The sequence below is a fragment of the Diceros bicornis genome, chromosome 5 (assembly GCF_020826845.1).
Source record: "Diceros bicornis minor isolate mBicDic1 chromosome 5, mDicBic1.mat.cur, whole genome shotgun sequence".
NCBI lineage: Eukaryota > Metazoa > Chordata > Mammalia > Perissodactyla > Rhinocerotidae > Diceros > Diceros bicornis.
In genome coordinates this window covers 22,658,371-22,684,107 of record NC_080744.1, presented here as the reverse complement: position 1 = coordinate 22,684,107, position 25,737 = coordinate 22,658,371, and the positions used below count along the sequence as shown (strand labels likewise).

The window sequence follows — 25,737 nt, the reverse complement described above, 5'->3', positions numbered from 1 at the left end:
GACATCAGGCAAAAAACTTGCATTTAGAACCAAACCAAAATACTACAAATTTGTACGTGAGATGGTCCTAAATCTTCAGCAACAGTGACTGCCACTGAATCAGTTACAGATCACTATTATTTATCTTTTCTAGCAAGAAAGGCACGCTGCAGAGAGAAATGCTATTCTCATAGGCTACCTCCAATCTCCACATCAGCCTAACCTCAGCTGTGTTTTAACTCTAAAACACCTAAAAGATACAAAACACAACTGCTCCCAACAGGGGCTCGCTGAGATTAGGGAGAATGGAACAGAAGCCTTCAGAGTTTCAAAAGTGCACTGGGAGATTCTAAAATAGCCTCATTTCCTCTTAGGAATCATCCTTATAATCGATTCCACCTCCAAATGTATTCCTGGAACTCTGAGTTCTCACCATAGAGATGTTTAGCAAGGCAGTCCTCACAAAGATTTGTTAAGTTATAGCTGAATTTGCGATGGATACACTCAGCTTAGATTTGAAAATGAGATTTATGGACCACTCCAAAGTCACCTGTAATTAGACACAAAGCAAGAACAAAACTAATCTGGCCCTCATTTTCACTTCAATAAAACATTTTCGCCAGTAAACCTGTTCAAGCAATTAAAATCAATCCCAATTTCCACCTCCCCAGCCTTCATATTCTTTGCTCTTGAAAGAAAGAAGAGAATTAAGTAAACAAACCTGAATTTTAAATCTGAATTTGAATTGCCTGGGGCTACTTCATACTTAAGTAAATAATTGTATGGCATAAATTGATAAATATTTCATCTATATGTAAAATATGTTCTTATAAAGCATTCACCTACCTTTAACCCAGCCTTTAGTGAGGATTGCACTTTATGGAAAACTCCACACACCAAGCACCTTTCCTCCTTGTACTTCAAGGTCCTTATGAAGGAGCAGAACTTTCTAAACAGGAAACCAAATCACAGAAAGGCGGGGCCATTTTCCTCAGTGACACTAGAACCCCAAATTCCTGGCATTCCGCAGCCACAAGTTCAAGGCTCGCATTGTCATATACCACATGCTTTCCATGTGGAGATGGGCCTGTTCAGTGAATTTAACATGAAACTTAAAACTTTTTTTTTTGCAATTTGGTCCAAGTGACAGATATGAAAGAAAGTAAAATTTTGACATGACCAATGGTAGTGCCCATTCCCATGAAAGACTTCTTTTCCACTTTATACTCTGACCGGCATGTATTGTAAAACTATCTTCAGCAAAGTCAATGAGATGACTTGCTAGAAAAGCAGGCATCTGACTTTCCAAATACATAAATCCTAACACAACAGGTCACCTAAAGCAGATGTTTAAATCGTTTCACTATGACAGATTTAATATTGAGAAAAATAACCAACAAGGCTCTAGTGAAAACTGAATTTGCTCATAAATATAAAAACTTATTTAGTATTTAATATCTACCTTCCAACAAAGAAATCTATATTACTCTTAGACTAGAGCCCTGAAACCCTTGACATAGTCTTTGCCTCACTCCTCACCTGAACCACAACGTAATGATGAAGCACTGAATGGTGATGTGGGCTCTGATCCAAGCTTCCTACACGATGACACTTCTCTAGACAGCACCTGAGGCTGTCAGGTGCTTCTTACGTTGGTAAATACTCAAGGACGTTACGTAAGGCTGCTCCTCTCCTGTACATACATAACTCCAGAAGGCCACTGCTAGCTTCTGAAGCACATTTCATTTTCACATGATAGAAACTCTTCCTTGTGCCTGAGAAATATGAGCTAATGTTGCTCGTTACCCAGGAGAAGCTACAGTTATTGGGAATGATGAAGAAAGGACGAGTTACTGAGTTCGGTTCAACAGAATGAGACAAAATAAAGACTTCCCCCAGGACCCAGAACTACAAAATCCAGTGGTTTTAAGTAGCCATCTTTTAGATATTTGTATACTATTCAGTGACAGACTAATGAGAGTCCCAGGCTTACAGCACCATTATTCAGCTTTGAAAACTGCAGGATGCCTTCTTGTAGGATTTGGTTCAACTAACTACAAGATGAAGAAAAGTGTTTCCAAGCTACATGGTCAAGCAATCAATTGGATCCTGGGTTCAGAAAGTAGTGAAAAATGCATGAGCCATTACTGAAATCCATGGGCCAAGGAAGCTTTTCTCCAGATGGCTGAAATCTTCAAAAGTTAACACTCTAATGAATTACCACTGCATCTTGAATTTTCCTACTGTGACCAAAAAAAACAACATATTCAGTGCATTTTTTTTCATTATACCATGAAGCTATAGCAACCACTCATCCTGCCTCTACATCTGTTTTTCCCTTTCTGTGGACCATTCCATTTGAGAAAAAGAACTGCCAATTTTACTTGGTGGCCCCTAAAATGTACGTGTCTCATGTAGCGGGCGTTGCTTACAGCTTCTAAGCTTTAATTAATCATAAATTTTTGGACAGGAGTGACTGTTTTATGGGGAAAAAACTACTGCATAAATATCTAGGTACAAATTCTGGTTTTTCTATTTATTAGCCATGAGACTCGGAGCAGATCACCTACACAGCAGATCAAGAAGAGTTGAAATAAAAAGCAGCTAATTTATAAGGTCACCAGTGATTTCATGTATGAGGCAAGAAATGTAAAAGATCACCCTAGAACAGCAGTTCTCAAGTTTTTTGGTCTCAGGGTCCCTTTACATTCTTAGAAATTACTGAAGACTCCAAAGAGCTTACCTTAGAAAATACTAGAAAATACAAGAATATACACACACACATTCTAATAGCCAACATGTGGTCTCTGGAGAAAATGAGAATAAAGGGGTAAATAATGTCTTAGTACTGTTATGAAAATTGTTTTGACTTCACAGACCCCTTAACAGGGTCTTCGGAACCCCCAGGCATCCTCAGATCACACTTTGAGAACCACTAGCCTAGAATATCCTAACATACAGAAAGCAGGCAAGCTGTCAAAAACTACTAGAATCCTATCAAAAGGATTCAGGAGCCAACACAAAGGAGCTCCCACTGGCCAAAGATGGGACAATTTTATATCAATAAAAATGAATGCAATGGATTGAAACACCAATATTTTTAAATTTGTGAATTCTTAATGATTCACACACCTCTCCCTCCCTCGCCTCTCATCTCTGTCTCTGTTTCAATGGTTACCTTTGGAGAATAATATTAACCAGTTGGTCAATGGAACCAACGAATTAGTTTGAAAACTGGTAAATAAAGGGAAAGAATCAGGCATTTTTCCTGCCTTTTCTACATAAACTGTATCTCAGGATAACCACAAAGCTGATTAGCAGGAGTTTCTCTTTATAGAAGTATTCTAAGTAATAAATGAAGAAATGATTGAAATAAGATTTTGAAACCCCTAATGAATTGATGGATTTAAGCAGCAATAATCACCATTGACTGTCAACATCTCTCTCTCTCTCTCATGCACACACCCACGCACGCACACACCCATGCGCGCACACACACACACTCACACAGACACACACAGGGAACTGATGTTAATTTAAGTGCCTCCTAGTGGGAAAACACAACACACTCATATAGTGTTCTTAATATATGAAAAGAGAATTTGATCCAGCCTCTAGATGTAAGTACCAGATCACAAGAAATACAGTGGCTAGAGGAATACGTTAAGCAGAGGAACATTTAACATTTAACTCTGTGGAATGTAATTGGCAAAATCCAGCCTAAGGGGAACTGCAGAACAAATGGCCCAGTTTGGCAAAACAAAAAATTGCAAAGAAAAGATAGCGAAGGGTGAACCTATAGATTCAAAGGGAATGAAGAGGTTATGTCAACCAATTGCCATGCATGGACCTTATTTGGATCCTGATACAAACAAACTAAAAAGAAAAATGAGGAAAACAGATAAATTTGAACATTGACTACATATTCCATATTCAATTATATTAGAGAAGGCCTTAAAGTATGATAATAATATTACAGTATTTAAAAAAGAGAATCCATATCTTTCAGAGATGTGTACAGAAGTGCTAACTAATGAAATAATAGGATGTCAGGGATTTGTTTCAAAATAATCCAGGGTAGGGGAGAGGACATTGGGGTCTAGAATGCAGCAAGACTGGCCATAAATTGATCATTGTTGATGCTGGGAGAAAGGCAGATGGGTTCCATTACCATATTATCTCTATTTCTGTTTATGTTTGAAATTTTCCAGATCAAAAAAATAAAGCAAAAGTAGCCATGAAAATGCCTGCTGGTCTTCTCCAGCATTTCTGTGAGATACCCAAAGGCAGGACCTGCGCTCTGCCGCCCAGCACTCAGGAGCGAGGAGCACTCAGTAGGTGTTCAGGGAGCACTCCATGAACTAGGCTGCCAGCCAAAGGTCTGTAAAGCTGTCCTGTGACAGCATAGGTTCAGCAGAGAAGTCCTGAGCCAGCTGTCTCTGAACCTGAGACATCTTTCCAACAGAGCAGGAAACAAAATCATACTTACAGTATGATCATAACCAAGAAACACAAACAAAAATTCTTCACAGATAACGAAAATGCATGAAAACAGTAACTCACTTTGGTATAGGGACTATTAGAGTTTGCTTTACTTTGCTTTTGTTTGTCTGAATTTTCTAAATTTTCTGTAATTACTACATTATTTTAAATGTAGGAGGAAACCTAATAAGCTTTCTTTTTAAATCATTCATAATATCAAAGCCCTATCCATAGCTATTTTAAAATAATAATAATATTTTGTTATATTTCTATGACCCTTTCTATGGCTTGGATAAGAAAGAATATTATAATAATGAAGAAAATATGGAAAACTATCATTGAGGGATTTTTAAATTGAATTATGAATTATATAAGAACACCCTTTTTACATTTGAAAAGGGGGAGATATCATTCATTATCTTTTCCCCTACAAAAGAAACGAGAATTGCTATTTTAAAAAATCACATTTGAGTAACCTAGCTCGAGGTGATCTCTTAAGGTTCTTCTAAAACCTCAATTTCAGGAAGCTGGGGGCAAACAGGGATGCCTGGGACCTAATGAAGGGGCTTCTGTGCAGAAACAGGACAGATCTGGATATATATACCCAGATACTCTGTCCACCACCATCACCACCCCCACCCTGCTCCTTTCCATCAGCTCAAGGAAGGGAAAGGAAAGTTTAATGCCAAGATCCCACACCTGGTAATAACATTCTCCAAAAGAAGATGTGTCCCACAAACAAAAATGGATTTTTTCTTTTTTAGAGAAAATGTTCCTTCCAGATAAAGATTCTTAAAGAAGTAGGCAACAGCTTAGAATCCTATGCTAGCTTCAATTACTTCACTTAGAAAATAAAGGAAAGAATATGTGTACCAGTGATACTAATAATCAAACACGAAAAAAGAAAAATATTGGAAATTTGGCATGGATAATTGTTATGTTTTCCACACGGGTCTAATTAAACTTGATTTAGACTGCATACTGCCTTTTTTTAACTGTGCTATTAAATAAATAAACAACAACAAGAAAAAAAGCTGAAAGTGCCACTTCTCCTGTGCTTTAGACATGCTGTGGGAGGCTGTACTCAAAGGGAGGGAAAACGTCAAAATGACAATATATGGCAGTGTATCCTTGTAGCTGAGAGTGTGAGCTTTGGACCACATCGCCAAGGTTAAAATTGCTGATCTGCCATTTATTAGCTGTGTGACCTTGGGCAAGCTCTTTAAACTCTCTGGGCACCATGGGTTCCTCACCTATAAAATAAAGATAAGAAGGGGAATGTCATGGGAGCGTTGGAATAACAGATGAGAAATGGACAATGCTTTGCACAACACCTAACACGTCCATGCTCTACAAACGCTAACCACCCTTCTTATGATAACCTAATACATTTTCTTCTACTCTCGCCTCCCTTTTTTCCTTTTTTCACCCAAGAAACAAAGATTTTACAAACTTCTAATTGTTTAGCCTCATCAGCGAATACTGTAATCTATTTTAAACCTTGACTTTTCTATTTTCCCCAGAGTAGAAATTAACTTTTGCTCTAGAAAAAAACAAAGATGGAGTTAGATTCTCTATACTTTGTGCCAATCAGGAATGGTAGTAGATTCCTAGCTGCTAGAACCTAGAAAGACTCTCACTGTTTCTGAGGTCCTAAGCAATTCTCAGAATTAGAGAGAGTGACTTGCTGATGCCCCCCAAATCCTTTGTATTGGGGATCTAGTTTGTAATTACACTAAATCTCTCATGGCTCTTTTGAGAAAAAAGACATTCAGACAATCCATGCCAATAAGAACAATCGGGAGAAATTCATATCATTCTAGAGAAAGGAACATAAGTCTTAAGAATATTTGCACATAATAAACAACTTTTACTCAAAAGAAAACGCTAGGTGTGTTTGTACTACCAGGGGGACTCCTGGATTGTGAACTTACCAACAGGACATGAAAAAGATTGCTGAAATCATAAAATCAACCTAGGAAAGCACAAAACTAAAAAAAGAGAGAAAAAAAAGATCAATATATTCCAGGCTACAAGGAGTGGGAAAGGAGAGATGGACTGGGATTCACAGATGCTTTGGGCTCTAAAAACAGAACTGGTATAAGAGCGAAAAGTAAAGTTATACGTCTTGCACTGAAGAAAAGAGGTTGACAGTTAAAGGAAATAAAAGAAATTTGAGGTGAGTGCTGTCCAAATGTGTAGTGTACAGTGCTGAGTAAGCATTAAAATGTTTATTAGCCATTAATTCAAATACTCCAGTAATGGCATAACCAATAGCCTAGTCATTAGACATTAGGTATAACATAGAATCTCTGACTTTATATATTTGCACCTAAGCAGAAGTGCATGTAATGAGACAAATCTTTTATTCACCAGAATTCTTGGAAAATAAACAGTATTCACTTGTGCTAGTTGTTAAGGTGTAAAGTGAGGATTCCTCCCCGCCCCACAGCTGCCCCAGTGTGGGGAGAACTTTGGCTGATATTCAAGTGAGAAAGAATACGAAGTAGGGATGTAATCAGTAAAGCTAGTGAAAAATCACCAGTGTCAAACTGTGACTTGTCAAGTCTTCATTAAAACCTATTTGATGGCACTAGAACCAAGAGTTCCCACAGGCCCAGGGGCCTCTCTGAGCCCAGGCTCTTCTCTCTTGCTCTTCACCAGATGCATTCTCCAAGTGATGACCTTTAAAATGATGGGAGGCTATAATTATCCCCCAAACCCCAGACTCTCCTGGTTTTCCAAAGTACTGACCCAGAATTTAATTAAAAAAACCAGATGTAGAAGCCAACCATCAGAGAAGAGTAATGTGGTAAAATACCAGGGAGCTGCACCTCTCGATTTGATGCTAGTCATCGACATCACCACCCAGGGCTAGGGCACCCTCCAGACACTACCCCTTTCCTCCTGTCTTTCCACATTCCTCCCTGGAGGGACTTTTCAGAGTCACATATCTTGGTGTAGTAGGAAAATCCTGGTTCCAGAACTCAGAGAGCTGTGTCCTGGTCCCAATCTGCCAGCATAAACAGCACAGCCTGGGGATGGTCACCAACTTCTCTAGGCCTCAGCTTCCTTCCAGGTTACATTTTGGATACTGAGAGCTATTTCCTGCCAGCTGCAACACTCTATGACTCTAAGGTCCCCATTTATTCTTTGCCTGGCCTAAGGGTAGAGAACTACTGTGATATGAAAATCTTGAGGTTCAATTCATTTGGAGATAAGTTCTTAGTTTATAAACTTCTTCAGTTTGGGATCTTTCTGATCAGCCACATAGGCTCAAAAAGAACAGCTACCACTAATGGCCTACTTCATGCCAGGCACTGTTCTTGGCAGTTTACAAACTCAACTGAAACTTCCTAAAGGATCTTAAGGAGGCTAGGGCTTCTTGGCTGCAATTTAACTCAGCTCCCTTCCACTCCATCGAGCCCAAGAAGCAATGCTTGGTAGACTTACACCTCATCTCCCACTTTACAAGCTTTACAATACCTAGTAAACATGTACAGAAAAGCACAGGAGAAATTTTAAGCCACAAAAAGACTCATGTCTAAAATGAACTAAGGCTTTCAAAAAAAATACGCTAAGAACAAAGCAGGTGGTTTAGTTATTTTGAGAGCAAGAAAAAATGATCAAGGCAGGGCCAAAACTATTGCTTGGGTAAAATAGTATAAAATAGCAGATGTCAAGGACATGCAATGCTCATCAGCATCTCTTTGTTCTCTTTATTGGAGAAAAATACAGCAATCTTTGAACGCCCAAAGCCCTAGACAGGAGAACACAAGTCTCCAGACTCTTGAATACCCCCTGAGTCTAAAGGAACTTGCAGGCTGTAAGCCTTGAGTTGGGTAAAATGATTTCTGCCTTGGGAATAGTTTGAGAAGAAAATCCAAGGTTTTTCACAATCTAGCAATCTATAAATCTATCAAAGAGCTAACTTACCAAATTATGCAAACAATAAACACAAAGGAGTCAGAGACAGGAAAGATCGAAAGATCTAGCATCATGTTGGACTTGGTTTTGGCCTTACTGGGCAGGGAAAAATTGATGAGATTCGGAGAAAAGGGAAGAGAGGCATGGGGACGGGGCAAAGTAAAGGCAAAAGTAAGGATGAATAAACAGGCTCCTTGGGGAAGAAGGAGGAGACAGACCTACTGAGAGCTGAGTGAGTGGCTGGCTGGCAGCAGAGCTGCTCTGGGCTGTAAGACATTTCATTCTGAGCCAGATCTTTTGAGTGCTAAGGAACTTCTCCAGCTATCTTTCCTCATCATCCTCAGCCTGAAAGCATGGACACTCATCCCATGCTTTGTCATTTACCTAATCTTTTCAGAATCAGTAACGAACAGATGCTGTATCTGAAAGCCTACATGCTTGAATTCTTTTTTTTTTTTAGATTATAGACTTCCGCATCCTGATTACTTGGTGAGGATTTTGGAAGTTCTGAGATTATCAGATTTAGCATCTTCTTATAAAACCCAAGTGCTTTTTCTTTTCCTTAGTGAGCCTTTCAAACCCTTTTTTCCTCGAGTATAGAGAATGCTGGCTCTGATGCCTTACCGTTCAGAGAAGTATTTTCTGAACTCTCAGATTACTGCTTATAAACTACAGACTGGCGGGCTTGCTCAGCTCCAGTTACTGCCAAAGCATGACACACGTTACAAACGACAACAGATGTCTCTAGCATAGCTTCCTACTTACCCTCCCTCCAAAGTTCATCCCAGTGAGAACCACAAGGGAGTCAGTTCAACCTGGCTTCCTCTTGAAGGTTTTGACGGCACCGTCAGTCACCTTCAGAGGCAACATGATCACGTAAGGCAAAAGCACCAAGTCGTCCCAGCAACTGAAGATTCCATGAACCCATAAGGTTTAAATGATTTATGTGTTCTTTAGTAACACAAAGTGATTAAAGACACATTTTTCCTGATAAAATATCACTTTCAGGACATATTGCAAAAACATAGAGAGGTGAGCCCCAAATCATTTAAATATACTCTCCCAGTTGAATTTCTGTTGAAACCAAAGATAAGGAGGTTTAGAGGAAACAGATAATCTGTTCTTAATAAGCAGTCAATCCAATTACTAATAAACTCATCTGAACCCTGGCCAAAATCTTCCTTTCCTCCCTTAACCCTGCAATCGGCACAAGTGACCTGAACAGCCAAACCACCCATGGACACTCTGGTCTCTATTCTTGACTGCCTCACCTCCACCAACCCTTTCTTCACTCTGCCTGAGCCACCCACCACCCAAATACCCCACCATTTGACTACAATATCCTCAGCTTCTGCTTCCTTATAAAATCCCCTTCACTGTCATCAAACATTCGGGCCTCATCAGACGTTTCATTTCACATCCCTTCTCACTCAGCTTCCTTTCTAAATGCCATCATTTCTATAAGACACTTCCCATAACACCCTTGCCAAATGCTCTGAACTTACCTTGCTCACCCTTTTCTCCTCCTTCTGCTAAACCCCAGCCTTAGATGGCACCTACTATAGCTGCGTCTGTGCCTACAACTGGGCACCTGAGCACTGGTGAAAGTCACACACGGGCAGACAGTGTTACTCTACGTTCATATCACCACTGCAAATGAGTCCTCCGCAAAGCTGGGCGATCCTACCACATTTCTCTCATGGACTCATTCTATCACTCTCCGCAACTATCATTTCACTTTCCACCCCTTCTGACATCCACACCACCACCACCACCCCCATTCTCAGATGATCTTGTCTCCTAAAAGAGAAATGGAACCCATCATATAGCAACCTCTTGTTATCCGCCTTACATCTCTACCAACCTTCAGCTTCTTTCCTCCTGTTGCATCCTGTTCCCTCCTCTCATCCAAGGTCAACCACTCCACTTGGGCTTTAGATCCTACTCCATCCTACCTCCTCAGGCTCACATAATCAATTACCCCTTTTTTCTCCTGTTTATTCAATCAACTTCTCCCTTTCAACATCCTCAAGTCCTGCGTTTAAAGCACTCCACCTCAACCTCACATGTCTCTAGCTAGTGCCTTATTTCTTTGCTTCCTTCACAGGAAAAATAAAAACTGTCTTCCTTGAGTATCTCCATTTCTTCATCTCCCATTCATTTGTCAATTCACTCCAATCTGGCATGGCTCCATCACTCCCTGAAACAGCTCCAGGCCAGGTCAACAGTGACCTCTTTGTTGCTAGATTCAAACGAGAATTTTTTTTCATTCTTTATCTCATTTGACATCATGACAGTATCTGAAAATGTTGATCAACGCTTTCTGAAGTGCTCTTTACCTTGGCCTCCACAACCAATGCTCTCCTTCCTACTGCTGGGGTTCCCTTCTCTTCGTAAGCTTGTTCTCCCTTACCTGTTCTGTAGGATTCAAGCTCCCCAAAGCTTGAACCTAGGCCGCCTTTTCTTTTCACTCTATTTCAGCAGTCAAAAGCCCAGCTACCCAGAGGGGCAAGCAAGTAATACAAGGAAGTGAAGCAAAGTTGACTCTCACTTGATCTCAACTCTACAATTTAAAACACAGCAGAATGAGCAGGAAAACCGGCAACCGAACCTAGGTACCAAGATGAGATGACAACAGGGAGAGGTATAGACTATAATAAAATGGAGAGCAGAGGCTCCGGCTAGAACAACTACTTAGGTCAAGCCAGAAGTCCTGAGTTATACATGAAAACTCACAATTTTTGAATCTTGACAATTTCATCAATTAAGATTTCTTTCTGGTGCAAATAAAAGAAATCCTGGTTATACCAAAAAAAAGTATTGATTCTTTTAACTGAAAATCCTGGAGGTACAGCTGACACTGGGTCTAACCAATGTGATCAAGACCAGTTTCTCTATCTGGATTCCACTTCTTCTTCTCATCCCTTTCATCAGATAAGCTCCACCCTATGGCAGCAAGGCAGCTGCTAGCCCTCCAGACCACATCCTGCCAGGTTTAAGCAGGAAACAAGAAAGATTCTCTTCCCGGAGCTCCCCCACAGTCTCAGAATTCCCTCTGATTGGGCCAACTTGTATTACAAGGCCATTCTTGAAGCAACCATTGTGGCCAGGCCACTCAGGAGAAGACTGGCCAGCCCTGGGTCACACATGTCATTTGGAGTCAGGCGTGGAACTTAATCTAAAGCAAGAGGTCTGAGACTGAAGGATAGGAAACTTCTTAAAATGAAATTAGGGTTGTACTATCAAAAGAGAAAATATATTCTGGGCAGCCAAAAAACCATAAACATGCCACAGCAGCTCGTTCAAATATTTTAAAAACACTACGCAGGCCAAACAAAACAGGTTTGCTGACTGAAGGTGGCTTGTCAACCTCCAGTTCCAATCCTCCTTTCTTTTCTTGTTTCCTAGGTGATTTCATCCAAGATTGAGCCTTCATTTACCATCTCTATACCAAAAATGCCACATTTTTATCTCTGACTCACAAATTCAACTGCCTACTCAATAGCTTCACTTGGATGCCTCAAACTCATCTCAAGAACAGTTTGTCCAAATGAAATTAATGATCTTCCAACCCCACATCCTCTCCCATCCAAGACTGGCCTTCCTCAGAGTTATGGGGGGTGGGGGAGGTATGAGGGGAAATAAGACCAACATGACCAAGTTATTGTTTAAGAGAAAAAAAAATCTTTCAGGAAGTGTAAGACTTAAAATCCTTTTGTTACTTCAAATATTTAAGAAAGATATTTGATATCTTAATTCATCTAAATTTGCCATTTCCATTTTCCATCTCTTCCCAATTTTTTCTGAGACACACAGAAATGAAGTTTCATCATAAATACCAGCAGGAGAAAGATTGCCAAGGGGCCTCCAAAGGTGCTTTTGCTTGTTTGTTGGCACAGCTGGGGTTTTCTAGCAAACATATTATCTGATTTGATCCTGACAAGCACCCAGGAGGTTGGTAAGGCAAATATTACCCCAGTTCATCAAATCTAAGAAAGCACTGATTGTAAGATGCACCATCATTTTACGCACCACTATATTAGGGAAAAAACACCACAAATTAAACCATAATACACAATGCACTGTAAAACACATCTCGCTTTCAGATAAACACAAATGTATGTCTTAGAATCTTTGAAAAACATTATGATAAGCCCCACTTTTCAGATAAGGAAGCAGAGGCTCAGAGACTTGCCCAAAGTTGTAATTAATAAGTTGAAGAATGGACTTGAACCCACAGGGATGAGTTTCCTAATCTATTTTGCCCCCAGTTTAGCCCTTGGGTCTGAACGATCTCTAGAGTCTTTTCTGGGGCCCCAAACGCTTCTCTGATACAAATTTGGTGAAAGAAAATCAGAACTGCGTCAATTTAACAAATGCTTTTAACTTGACATGGATCCTAAGACTGAGAATAATTTAGAATGTGACTTTTCTCTAATGCCTAGACAGCCTAGGAAGTACTGTAGCATAAATAGCAATACATGCCAGGTGTGTAAGAAAAAGGATACATCCTCAGTTTCACTGCTAACTCAGTGGGGTTGGCACAAAACTTACAGCTGACCATTAATTTTAAGTATAATTCACAAGTCAATTTTCACTTGTGAAGTGATATTACTGGGCATCTAGTCAAGCTAAAACTTTCATTCTTGTATAATAAAGTATGCCTACTTAATGACTTTGTTTCTTTGTTTCAAAAATCCCCATTTGGAAAGGTGCCCTGTTGTACCTAATTACTGCATACACTAATGCAAAGCAAATGGGCAAGCCTAATAGTTCTAATCATTCTGTGCAAGGAGCCTTTCAACATTCATTGAAAAGAAAACTTGATGCAAAAGCCAAGAAATTTGGTGTGTGGGATCTGAAGAAGATAGAATAGGCTTCATTCATGACAAAGTTTTCTTTTTTTTTTTTTTTTTTTTTTTACATCTAATTGTGTCACATTTTGTATTCCCCACAGAACCTAGAGCAGTGTGTCTTAAACATATAAACTGCCTTATAAGGATACATGATGGGATACACAGTAAGAAAAACATTGGTTCCTCTGTTTTTGTAATGTTCCTTCCTCCTAGGCGTGTGCTGGCTCTGGAGGAGAAAGTCTAGCAGGTTCTTGGTGGTGTCTACTGTGAGTCTATCTTTGTGCCAAAGGCACATCAAATTTAATACTAAAAGTTCTCAAGGAGCTGACTGTCTAATCAGTGGGTACAAATATAAAAGATAAGCAGGTAGCAGACTACCTTTAAGTATGCTTAGTTACTGAGAAATACACTAAAATGTCTTAATATCACGTGCAAGCAGCAATGGATGTAGCATTAGGAGAGCTGGTGCAGCCAGGTCCTAGATATGACCTTGGGTAAGTCACTTCTCTGAACCTGTTTCCTTAGTTATTACCTACCCTTCCCTCAGGGTTACTGCCAAACAAAATGAAGACAGGAGAAAATCTTTTGCAAACCCTAAAGCACTATACAATGTAAAGTATCATTAGGGATGCTAGTAAAACGTCTTGTTGCCCAAAATATTGCAGACCTCTTTTTGGGGTCCGTTAAGATGAAGTCAGAGGGCTCTTCCGAAGATGCAACCCGATCATTCGTTCCCGAGTTTAAAGACTGCTTATTGCCAAAGGATAAATTCTCAACTGTTCAGCTTGGTAGATAAGGCTCTTCAAAAGTCTCATCTCTGGCTTTACTTTTCGAAGACCTCAGCAAATATACAACAGCTCCTTGATCACATTCTCTTCCACACTTCTTTGCCTTCGCAATTTTGGTGAAGCTTCTGGCTGTGATTATCCTGCCCCACTCGGGATTCCACAGATTGCTAACATAGCACCTTCCACATCATCATGAGGCTCTGAGTTTCTTCAGGGCAAGGAGGGCAATGCCTTCCTATTCACCGAACCTAGTACAAAGCCCAGCCTACATGCAGCTCAGTAAATGTTCCTTGAGTGACAGGCAAGGGAGATCCTCATTTGCATACCACAAAAAATAGTGCCAAGGAGAGAGGCTCAATGGAAGGCTGTCAACTGAAAAAAGGTTTTCAGACCCTAATAAAAATACTACGGGTCCACATCACTTATCCAAATCCCCTAAGGCCAGATGTGTTTTGGAATTCAGAAATTTTGATGTCTTCAGAAAGGCAATGTGTAGCTTATGCTCCCAGTAGAGTGTAGCTCAGCACCCCATACTTCAACACAGGAATACTTCTGCAGTGAAGCTTATAAATAACCACACTAAGTGAGACAAATGAAGAATATAAATAGACTCCCATTCGTTCAAGTCAGATCTCACCACCAAATGGGTTACGAGAGCTTTCAGGGCCTTTTGGATTTTGGAATTGGAGAGAAAGGATGGTGGATCCATACCACCTGACTTGTGTACATAGCTCGTTCACATCTATTTTCTCATTTGCTCAGACTGACCTATATTTAGGCAAAAAATAAAAGTGGCCACACACCCAAAGAGCAGCAGACAGGCTATAAAATACTCTGACAAGAAGGGGTTCAGAGGCACATACAAATGGTCATCATCATTGGCAACCATAGCAGCCTATTAGAACAAGAAGAAAAAAAAATTGCTGGATCCAGCACTGAGGGACCAGGTGAGAAAAGCAGGGATACAGAGAGCAGAAACGAATGTATGAATGATCATGTAAATAAATACCGTTAGAAACTCCTATCATTGATTTCTAAACGACTCTCCAACTGTGGGGGTAGAAATGTACACATACAAGCAATGACATTCATAAGCCAACATCAAGCTGTCTCAGACCAATCCGACTTGCTTCCATATCAAAATGGAAACAGTAGTGCATGCCGCCTGCCCTCCAGGACTGCAGGGAGGAGCAGAATAACATTTTTTGCAAATGAATACATTGATATAAATATATACATATATTCTTTTAAACAACCGAAAAGACTCCCATGTAATGCCTCATGTAAATTTGTTTTAGAACCAAATGCTGGCAGGAGTAAAACTTGTCCTAAGAAACTGGCAAGTGCTTTCCTTTCTGAAAAGAAGTGCCACATAAGCAGGAAGAGGAAAGGGAATGCAGAATCCCATTTCCAGTGAATCTTAACACCTGGACGCCCATTTTGTGGTTAGCTATGAATCTGAAAGTTCTTATTTCAGACAGTGGGAGAATTCAGCCTCAGAACATTTATAACAGGGACCTTCTGATTCTATCACACCTCAGAGGCCAATAATAACAGCAATAGCTACCATTTACCCTTCTGAGCCCTCACTATGTGCAAGGCAGGGAGCTGAGCACAGTGAAAGTCTCCATTGACCCTCAAGTTAATAATAGAACCTACCTAATAGGGTATCATCCCATTCTACACTGGAAACCGGATCTTTCACTAAAGATCTCAGCGCTTTTAAGAAGGAAAGCCAAATAACTGTGATGTCACCTCTTGTCAATTACTTGGCTTCTACTCTGAAAAAAAAAGGCACAGCTCATTCTCCATAGCACACTACTATATATACATTTTTTTCAGTAAGCATGTAGCAGAAACTACTCTCTTGTCCACATCTAGAGCCTTTCCCATGTATCCCAGCTATAAATGTGTTCTCTCTCTCTCTCCTCCTTCTCAGAAGTTGTCCTTGAATGTGCCCCACCACCCACCTATCCATCCCCTTTTGGGCACCTATCGTATACCAGGTACTGTGTTGAAGGTAAAAAACATACAAGTCACAGTCCCATCTCTCAAATGTTCAGTCTTGATATGCAAGCAAATAATCATACTTGAGCATGATAAGTTATGTATGGCACAGGAGGAGCACAGATCAGCTCTGCCTCAGGGCTGAAGTTCAACGGTCACAGAAGGCTTCAAAGAGGTGGTGTCCGAAGAATGATGGCAAAGGTACAAGATTGACGAGGAGAAGGGCATTTTAAGGACAAAAGAATGAAAATGAATGATGCTGGTAGGCCATTCAGAATAGTATCAAATGACAATGGAGAGATGAAGCTGGGAAGGAGGGACGGAGCCAGTCAGTAGAGAAGCAAAGGTGAACAAGCCCCGGTCCCCAAAGTCCAGTCTTCTGGGCCTGTCTGACCACAGCACCCAAGACAGCACCCCGTCTGTAGGAAGGGGAAAGGAAGGGCCAGGGCAGCCCAATGGGCAAAGGAAACCAAGGAGCTCATCAACACACCAGGAGAGCCTGGCCACCTCTTCCCGACATGCTTTCCAACTCTCCTCCCAGTACCCTATTCTTACCATAAGCCGTATGGAATCTAAGAACTAGTCTCTTGCCCTTTTTTGAGGCTAATATCTGCCAGTTAATCATGACTCTAAGATCTTGAGTTGAAGACAAGAAGCTGTTCCATCAAGGACCCTTCATCCTGAGGGGCACCTCTGGGGGCAGCGCAGGAAGGAAAAAAAAATGCTTGCTGAGCTGGGCAGGGGAGCAGAACTGATTTTAAGTAGATTTTAAACAGAAATAGCTAGATCATGGATCATCAGTTACAGATAGCTTCAATATCCACCTGAACACCAGGGCACAATCAAGACTGACAGAGTTGCTGGGTTCTTATCCACTCCTCCTGGGCCTTTAAGGTAGAAATCTCCAAGCTTTCTGAAATTGCTATAGCCTGTCTCCATCTGATTCATGGACTCCCATCTCCTCTTTAAAAGAAAGAACAAAAGCCTGTTGCTATATAACATGTTCTTTATTTTTAATTAAAGTGGATTTAAACTAACTGTTATGAGGATTTCCTTACACCCTATATGATAATTAATTAGACACATCCTGCTTTCCCACACAAACTCAGAGTGAAAAATCATCAGTCCAAAGAAGCACCCCTCAGAAAGACCAAGATGATAGAGAAAAGACAGTATGTTTCAACACAAACGCAATCTCCTCCAAGTGGAAATTTGGCCAGACACTTGAAAATTATTGGCACACTTCAAAATTATTATTCATATATACAAATAATATTGCCAAACTCAGTAAATATTATTTATAGTGCTATAAATTTTTATATTTTAGAACAGCCAAAGTTATTGCTTGGTTCTGCCCTTGTGCTGAACCAATTTAAAGCTTTGTTTACCACAAAGCAAGGAAACAACTTCTAAGAGAGAATGACCTTAAACTGAAAGTTAGATTTTAAAACAAAGAATTTTAGAACTATTTTTTTCTTTTTTTTTTTTTTGTGAGGAAGGTCAGCCCTGAGCTAACATCCATGCTAATCCTCCTCTTTTTGCTGAGGAAGACCGGCTCTGAGCTAACATCTATTGCCAATCCTCCTCCTTTTTTTTTCCCCCAAAGCCCCAGTAGATGGTTGTATGTCATAGTTACACATCCTTCTAGTTGCTGTATGTGGGATGCAGCCTCAGCATGGCCGGACAAGCGGTGCGTTGGTGCGTGCCCGGGATCCGAACCTGGGCTGCCAGTAGTGGAGCGCGTGCACTTAACCGCTAAGCCACGGGGCCGCCCAAGAACTATTTTAAAGTTCTAGAAGATCACATTGAGCTGAGGAACGAAAGACTGGAATTAAGAGTCCTGGATTTGCTACTAATTTGTGGTAGAACTGCACAGCCTCGGTTTCCTCATCTGTAAAATGGAGTACACAAAAAGATGAGAAGACAAAAGGGTTAGATATCTAAGCCCTTTTCCCGATTTCAAAAAAATGAATTTTGTATATACACAGAATAAATTCTTTCTAGAAAGAGAAGAATTCTCTGTTTCAACTAAAAGATAAAAACTTTAAAAATAATCAAAGAAAATAAAGATGGAGGGCAATGAAAGTGCTTCAATCATCTAGCATAAGAGTAAATTGCCATTTTTATGCAAATATCAGCTTATGAAATAAAAATGACTAAGTGGCACAAAATATTTTTGAAAAATGTCTATATGGGTCTCCTAAGCAATTGCTGGCTCACTTTTGTGTGCCCTAATGTACAGGACAAGCAAGGACAATTTGGCATGTGCTATTATTTCTCATCATCTCTAGTTATTTTAAGAGAGCAACATGTTTATCAATAGTATGCTTAGGACAATGATCAGCAGAGGAGAGTAGAAATACTACAAAGTCACCCTTGGAGCCTAAGAAATGCCCTGTTTCCAACAAGAGGATGAAATGGATGATGGTATCATTGAGTTCCAAGAGAAAGTAGAGAGTGGAAAAGACAATAAAAAAAAAAGTGGTGAAGACAGAAAGAAATACACTAGTGTTCCAGAATGTTTGAAGTGACAGAGAAATGACAGGGATGGACAAAATAAAGGGACTTGAAATATAAAACCTATAAAATGATGGAGAAAAATAAACCAACTAATAGGAAAATCATTTTGAACAAGATCACCAACATAGTGAAAGCATTCCATTCTGTGAGGAGAAAGCATTGCTCCCAATGACAACCATCACACCAGAATTATCCTCTCTCCAGTCTTCAAGAAGTTTGGCGTGAGTACCATCATCTTACGTATACGTATCTACACTGAGGATCGAGGTTAAGAAATCATTTGTCCTCACCACACTCTCTGTCCAGGGGTTGTGACTTGCCTTGAGCACCTTAAGAACCTGAAATCTAAAATAATCTCAATTAAAAAGAAACTAGATCTAACCTTTCACTCTTCTCTCCCTCAGTCTTCGGACCAGTCAACAGAGTCACATCAACCAAAAACTCACCCACTGACTCATCATTTTACAGAAGGATTGGGTGAAAAAAGAAGCAGAGGCATTTACCTATGCATGAGCAGCCACCCAAGAGAGATACCTCATCTACTAAGAGTCAACTGTCATCATGCGGCTGGTGCCCTCTGAGCAACAGCGCCCACTAGTGGTGGGGAGGAACACAGGCGAAAGGAAACAAAGATTGACAGATTCCTTCAATTAATGTAAAACCCTCTACATTTCACAAAGTTATCAAATATAACATTCACAGCCACCCAGAACGTTAGTGTTACTAGGGTCATCTTACACTGGGGAAAGTGAAGATCAGAAGGGTTGAGTCTAACATAAATGGAAAAATACCGACTTCTAAGTCCTGAGAGGCTCAAAATTATTGGAAATGCTTCCTGATAACTGAAGGCATATCTCTATACAGTTAAACACCTTTGGGGTTGTACTCCAACTATGGAACTCTTCTCTTGCCCCAACCACACTAATTGGTACACTAACTGCTGCCTCCCACCAAGCACACATGCCATCATTCTAAAAAAAATCTCTCTTACTCAAATAATACAGTAAACAAAAGCTAACTGAGTAACTACTACATAGGTAGCATCATGAGGATTCGAAATTAAATTAGAAAAAGACCCTGACATCAAGCAGTCTAGAGTGTACGTGGGGAGATATGACAACGTCCGTGGAATGGCACTACTATCATCCACCATGCAAACTAGAAACCAAGGAGTAGTCTCTGATGCCTCCATCTTTCTCACTCTGTATTTACAACCCATTACCATATCCAGTGGAATCACCTCTTCCTATTTTTCTAAACATCCACCTAGTTCTCTTCATTTTTATCTCCCTGGTCAGGTGATCATCGTTTCTTCCTAAACTACTGCAAAAACTTCTAAACTGGTCCATCCGTATCTCCACTTGGACCCCTATAATCCATTCTTCCATTCTCTGTACTGCAACCAGAGTGATATCTTGTCAGTTTGATCACTTGAAACCCATGCCTTGAAGCCCTCATGACTCTTTGGAGAAGACCCTGTCTCACACCCCTTATCCTCCGTTCCAGTGACAGATGCCTTCTTCTGTCCTTTGCTCATACCATGGTCCCTTCCACCACAAGGACTTTGCACATTGTTATCTTTGTAATGCCGTCTCTTCTCTAAGTTCTACTCATCCTCCAGATCTCAGTTCATCAACACCTCCTCTGGAAAGCTGCCCAGTTTTCCTGAGGCCAAATCTCCTTGGACACGTACCTCTCCTATAGGCACTTAGAACAGCTGTCATGTAACATTTGATGCAATTATTGTTGTACACAGCTTCTTTTTTAAAAATTGTGTAAATGCAGAAAGCTTGTCTGCTTTTGCTCCCGATGGTAATTGGTTAAACACAGTAGGCAGTTTTGCTGAATGAATGAAAAGTCAGAGATAAGATGAATACAAAGCAAAATGGAAAATGTGCCCAGACGAAGATGAGAATAAAGGGCTCCTGCAGGATTTTAAACCAGACCTCCTGCCTTTTACAAGGGGTCTTTCCTGGGAATTTCTTGAGGTCTCTTCACCCCAACATAGCACTGTGACATGGTGTCCATGTGAGACAGGGGAGGGGAAATACAATATCTTTATCTGTCCTTTCTCTTCTCCCAAGCCCAGAGATGAAATAAACACGGAAAGAAGTGGGGCTCCACGTAGAAGGAGTTTGGCTCTGTCTATGTTTCCTTCCATGAAGGCAGGGCAGGGAGGGACTGGAAACACCCACAAACATACGGAAACAGCTGTTTCAGGTAAAACAGCTCCTAAGAAGTCTCTGACAAATACCACGTCATCTCAGTGGAAGACGTGCCAGGATGGAGGTCAGCACCCTTATACGAAGCCAAATATCTTTCCCTCTCCTTTAAATGTCACTGGAAGTCTCGCTCCTCCTTCAAAAATTCATCTCTTCTCGAAATCTGCTACAATTAATTTCCCCATCGCTCACCTGCACTGAGCATATTTAAAACACAGAGGCTGCCCACACTGATACACTTCCTATGAAGAAGTGTCTGATCATCCCTCTCCCGGTATCCAGTGTCTCAGGAGCAGCCCCAGCTCCCACCCAGGCCCTCCAGTCACTCACGGCCTCAGTACAGCGCAGTGTGGTGGTAAAGAGCCTGGCCCAGAATCACAATGCCAGGCTGCGGACCCTGGGACCAAGGGACAACTTCTCTGTGCCTTGATTTCTGGAAAATGGGACAAATGACAGCACTTAATTAACAGAGTTGGAAGAATCTACAAAACGTTCTTAGCACAGTGTCTGACACACTACACGTGTGCAACCATTAACTATTTGTATAATTAATATCAATATTAAGGAAGCCTCAGGTATTCACTGAAATGAGCTCCTTATTCCCAAACTAAGAGGCTTATAAAAAAAAAAAACTTCATAGAAAACTTCTCAGGAAAAAAAGAACTTTAGACTCTTGCACCTGTAAGATAACACAGCGACCAACAGAGAGACAGTGTTTCCTGGAGCTCTGCTGGAGACGACAGTGGGACTGTGACCTATATCCTAGTTACACATCCAGGAACCAGTCACTCATTACACCCACTCAAGAAAATAAGGATGTGGGCCGACTCCTCCTATCACAAGGTATAGCTTGTGTTTATCCAGTGCACTGTAAAATTCAAAATACAAAGCACAATTTATAAGTTTCTTTCTTTTGGCAGGCAGTGAATAATAAGTTCAGACATCCACCAGCCAAGTCCAAATCTGAGGTGTACAGACTGCACACATTTTGGGGATAATATAATCTGCTAAGAAAACAGGGGAAGAGGCCCCTTCAGGTATTCACAGTCACTGGGGGACAGCTGCTCCTTAGTAACACCTGGCTTTTCACACCTGATCTAGAATACTCTGCAGGATTTAAATGTGGTAGGAAAATAAATATCTTACCAGGGGAGGTTTTCATTAAAATGTCCTTACCTCACTGCATCCAGGGAAAACTGTGTGAATATGAAGGAAATAAAACTCTAATCTGTATAGGAAATGATTTGGTTATCTTCTCCCTGAAAACCAAGGCTGTACAGGTTACAAGGTGCTCAGAATAAAGAAACCAGCAAACGCAGAAACCATTCCACTGTGCTTTCTCAAGAGAAGTCCAGACGCTTCTTTGCTACTGCTTTGAGCCAGAAAAATACGCTGTAGCTTCTGCTTTCTGTGCAGTCAGCTTTGAGACAACATCCCAACCTCGGTGGGAGAAACCAGCTTGCTGGGGTCCATGAGCAAAGAAGGGTGAGAACAAACCCTGGGGTGGGCAAGTGCATTTTTGCGTCTCTCCCAGGCCCTTCACATCCCAGGGGCCGCTGAATGCCCCAGGGTCTATCTGAAAGCAATCTGCCCAGGGAATTCTTTTCAGGAATAATTTTTGAAATAATTTTCTTTACTGCACACCAAAGCGATTAACCCACTCTGTTTCAAAGAAAACTAATGGGTGATTTTCTTTTAAGATCAGGAATGAACGAGTATTAAGAACTCAGCAAATTCTGCCCCTACTGGTCAGGTTTTATACAAGTACCCATCCAGAAAGAGACTATTTTCTACACAGAATATAGTTTCTGACAGTGATAATATTCACCAACACGTCTTAAAGTATTTCCTGGGTGGCTGCTGGCTAGTCAGGAGGGAAAAGAAGCAGACAGAGTAAGGCCCACAGGTCAGACTATGAGTTCTGGCAGGATACAGAAAAGCCTGAACTGCTCCCAGGAACAGCAGGGCCCCAGGAATTGTGTTTGGGAAGAACAAGCACCCTGAAGCCTGACTCCCAGTTCTCCTCTCCCCTCAGAACCTCAAGGGCACAGGGCCCACCCAGATCCTGGGGGTCTGTACCAGGTCAGATGCAAACCAGACCTTCACCATCAGCACATGCTCTTTTGGCTGCAACAGTTTTGTAAATCCTGATGGCCCTCGGGTAAGGTAGAGCTAGCTTTGACTCCTAAATCATGCTCTTTCTCTTTCTAATCTCTGACTTTTTGTTCATAAAGTGGATACTCACAACAGCGAGGACCTTTTAGGTTACTGTAAAGATGAAAAGAGATCACGAAAGTAAGGCCCTTAGTGTGGTGCCTTCTGCCTCCCTAATGTCTCACTCCTTGCCCAAGAAAGGAAGTTCTGTCCCCTCACAGGCAAGCCTTATAAATAATGTTTTCGTTTTGAAGTCACCCATGAAGCACCCTGCTCAGTCACTGGACTGGGTTCAGAGAGGTCTTTTGCTATTTCTCAAAATCAAATACACGCTCAAAGGGCATTTTGAAACCAACTAAAAATATCCAAAACAATACACTCAAAGCAATTCCAAAAATGTTTTCAGCAATACTTTTGGAGTTGGTCTCCAGTATTCCAGAGTGACTTCCATACAAGGCAAAGTCATTTGTAGGTTAAGTGCTGCCAAGCTTTCAGGTGATCTCACAGCTTCACAATTGCGCTGGGCCACCTACCCAGGCCCCACAACTTCTCAGCATGTTCCCAGCTAAGGGTATATGCCTCTGTATATCCTCACCCACCTCGTCCTGCTGTGCCTCCTGTAGGAGGGCTCTCCAGAATTATGTTTGAGAATACAACCAGATATCACTGACAGGTGACCCCCATCACTATAGATTTCAAAGACTTTTCATAGATGTTTCTATGGAATTCTCACTTTATTTTAAAAAGTACAAAAAACACAATTGAAAAATAGGCAAGAGACTTGAACAGGCACTTCACAAAAGAGGATGTCCAAATACCAATATATACATGCAAAGACACTAAGCTTCAAGTGGTAATAAGAGAAATACAAATTAAAACCATAATGAGAGACCTCTACACAAACATCAGAATAGCTAAAATTAAGATGACTTATCAAACTAAGTATTGGCAAGAATGTGGAGTAATGGAACTCGCATTCACACCTGATGGGAAAATAAATTGGAATGACCATATTAGAAAGCTGTTTGGCTATATCTACTAAAGCTGAACATATTCACATCACAGAATCCAAAATTATACCCACATACACACACCAGAAATGCGTACCTATTTGCACCAAAAGACATACACACATGAATGTTCACAAGAGCATTATTCATAATGGCCAAAAAGTGGAAACAACTCAAACGTCCATAATCAGTAATTGTGGTATGTTTATGCGACAGGATACAATACAGCTACTGATGCATGCACGATATGAATGAATTTCACAATATGAGTGTACTTATATATAAAACTCAAAAATAGGCAAAAGTGATCTATAGTGTGAGAAGTCACAACAGTGGCTACCATGGGGCAGAAAGTAACCGAAAGGGGGCAGGCACAAGGGGAGATGCTGGGGTGCTGGTGGCTCTCTCTGTCTTGCTCTGCGTTAAGACTAAATGGGTGTGTTTACGGAATGGAAATTCGCTAAACTGTACTCATGTAATTTGTGCTTGTTTCTGTATGCATGTTGAACTTTAAAAAAATCATTCCTTTTTTGTTAAAAGCAAACTCATCTAGATGCCTCTTCCTGTGCAAAGCCAAACAGGGCAAACTGATTTAATTGTCCATTGGCATAAATTTATTCAAGCAGTCAGGCCTGGCATAAAGAGCTAGAGGCACCAGATCATGCTCCCTCCCCATGCCTGCTCCCAACCTGTGAGCCTGTGACTCTGAGGGAGTTTGACTCTCTGGGCCTCTCTACTCTCATCTATGAAAAAACAGCTGGGTAATCATGAGAGTCAAATGAGATACAACGAGAGCACTTTGTAGACCATAAATTCGGATTCTGATAATGGTTCTTAGGACATTATCACATACCGTAGCTGGAAAGCAAGGAGAACCTGAGGAGACTTAGGGAGATTTTGAGGAGTTTTGGGGGTTACTTTCAAGAATTTTAGGGGCCGGTAACATAGGTTCTTTATGAAATTTCATTTCAGCTTAAACAGGAGTTATTACACTTTTCATTCTCACCGCTGTCTCTCTAGAGCTGCTCTGTAATAAGCTTCCCATCAACAAAGGCTCTTCAGCTCATATTGGGAAATGACACACTCTTCATTTTGAAAGCATCAAATGTCCTTTACTCTCAGTTACGCTTTCATTCCGTCTTAAGCTTCTCTCAGACTTCATGTAGCTTCCGGTGTCTTGGTGTATCTCTCTCTAGATGTCTTATGTCCCTCTCTGGGTCCCCAGTTAGGAATTAGGTCTATTCAGGCAAGACAGGGCTTGGAAGCACAGGCGTGGCCTCGCACAGACTCAGGGCTCCTCTAGGGCCGTGGTTCAAGGACTAGCAGCCTCGGCCCTTCTGGAGGCCTGTTAGAAATGCAGAATCCCAGGCCCCATCTCAGACCCGGTGAATCAGAACCTATGCCTTAGCAGGATGCCTAGGTGATTCACAGCTACATAAAGGTTTGAGAGGCACTGACCTAGGTTACACGGCCTCAGAGGCCCAGGGCTAGAGGTCACGGCCTTGCCCAGGCACCAGAGTTCCTTCTCAGCAGCCCCTATGCTAATGGCCTCACCCCAAGCCTGCACTCACACGAATGAGCCACGGTGCTGTGGCTGTTCCTGTTTTTCAAACTCAGAGTCACATTTTTCTGGAACTTGGGAGTGTGCAGAAAGGGAGCAGAGGACAAAGGAATTGGAAAGAAGGGAAAATGGAAAGACGTGCCTGGTCTCATCTCTCTGCAACTCGCAGGAAAGCCAGAGGAGGCAAGGAAGGGTAATATTTGAGCACTGAAGCAGGGAGGAAAGGGGGTC

The 25,737-nt window shown here is 41.1% G+C and overlaps 1 protein-coding gene across 3 annotated transcripts in view; it reads right to left on the bottom strand.

The window, feature by feature from the left end:
* The window catches only part of STXBP6 (syntaxin binding protein 6), a 226,476-nt gene that overhangs the window by 191,281 nt on the left and 9,458 nt on the right, over positions 1-25,737 (bottom strand). The window contains exon 1 of one of the 3 annotated variants that reach the window (XM_058540807.1): positions 18,942-18,971. The exons of the other annotated variants lie outside the window; for them this stretch is intronic. The gene's annotated coding sequence lies outside the window, so the exon portion shown is untranslated. Of the gene's footprint in view, positions 1-18,941; positions 18,972-25,737 lie in introns of those variants that run through there. 3 annotated transcript variants of the gene reach the window in all.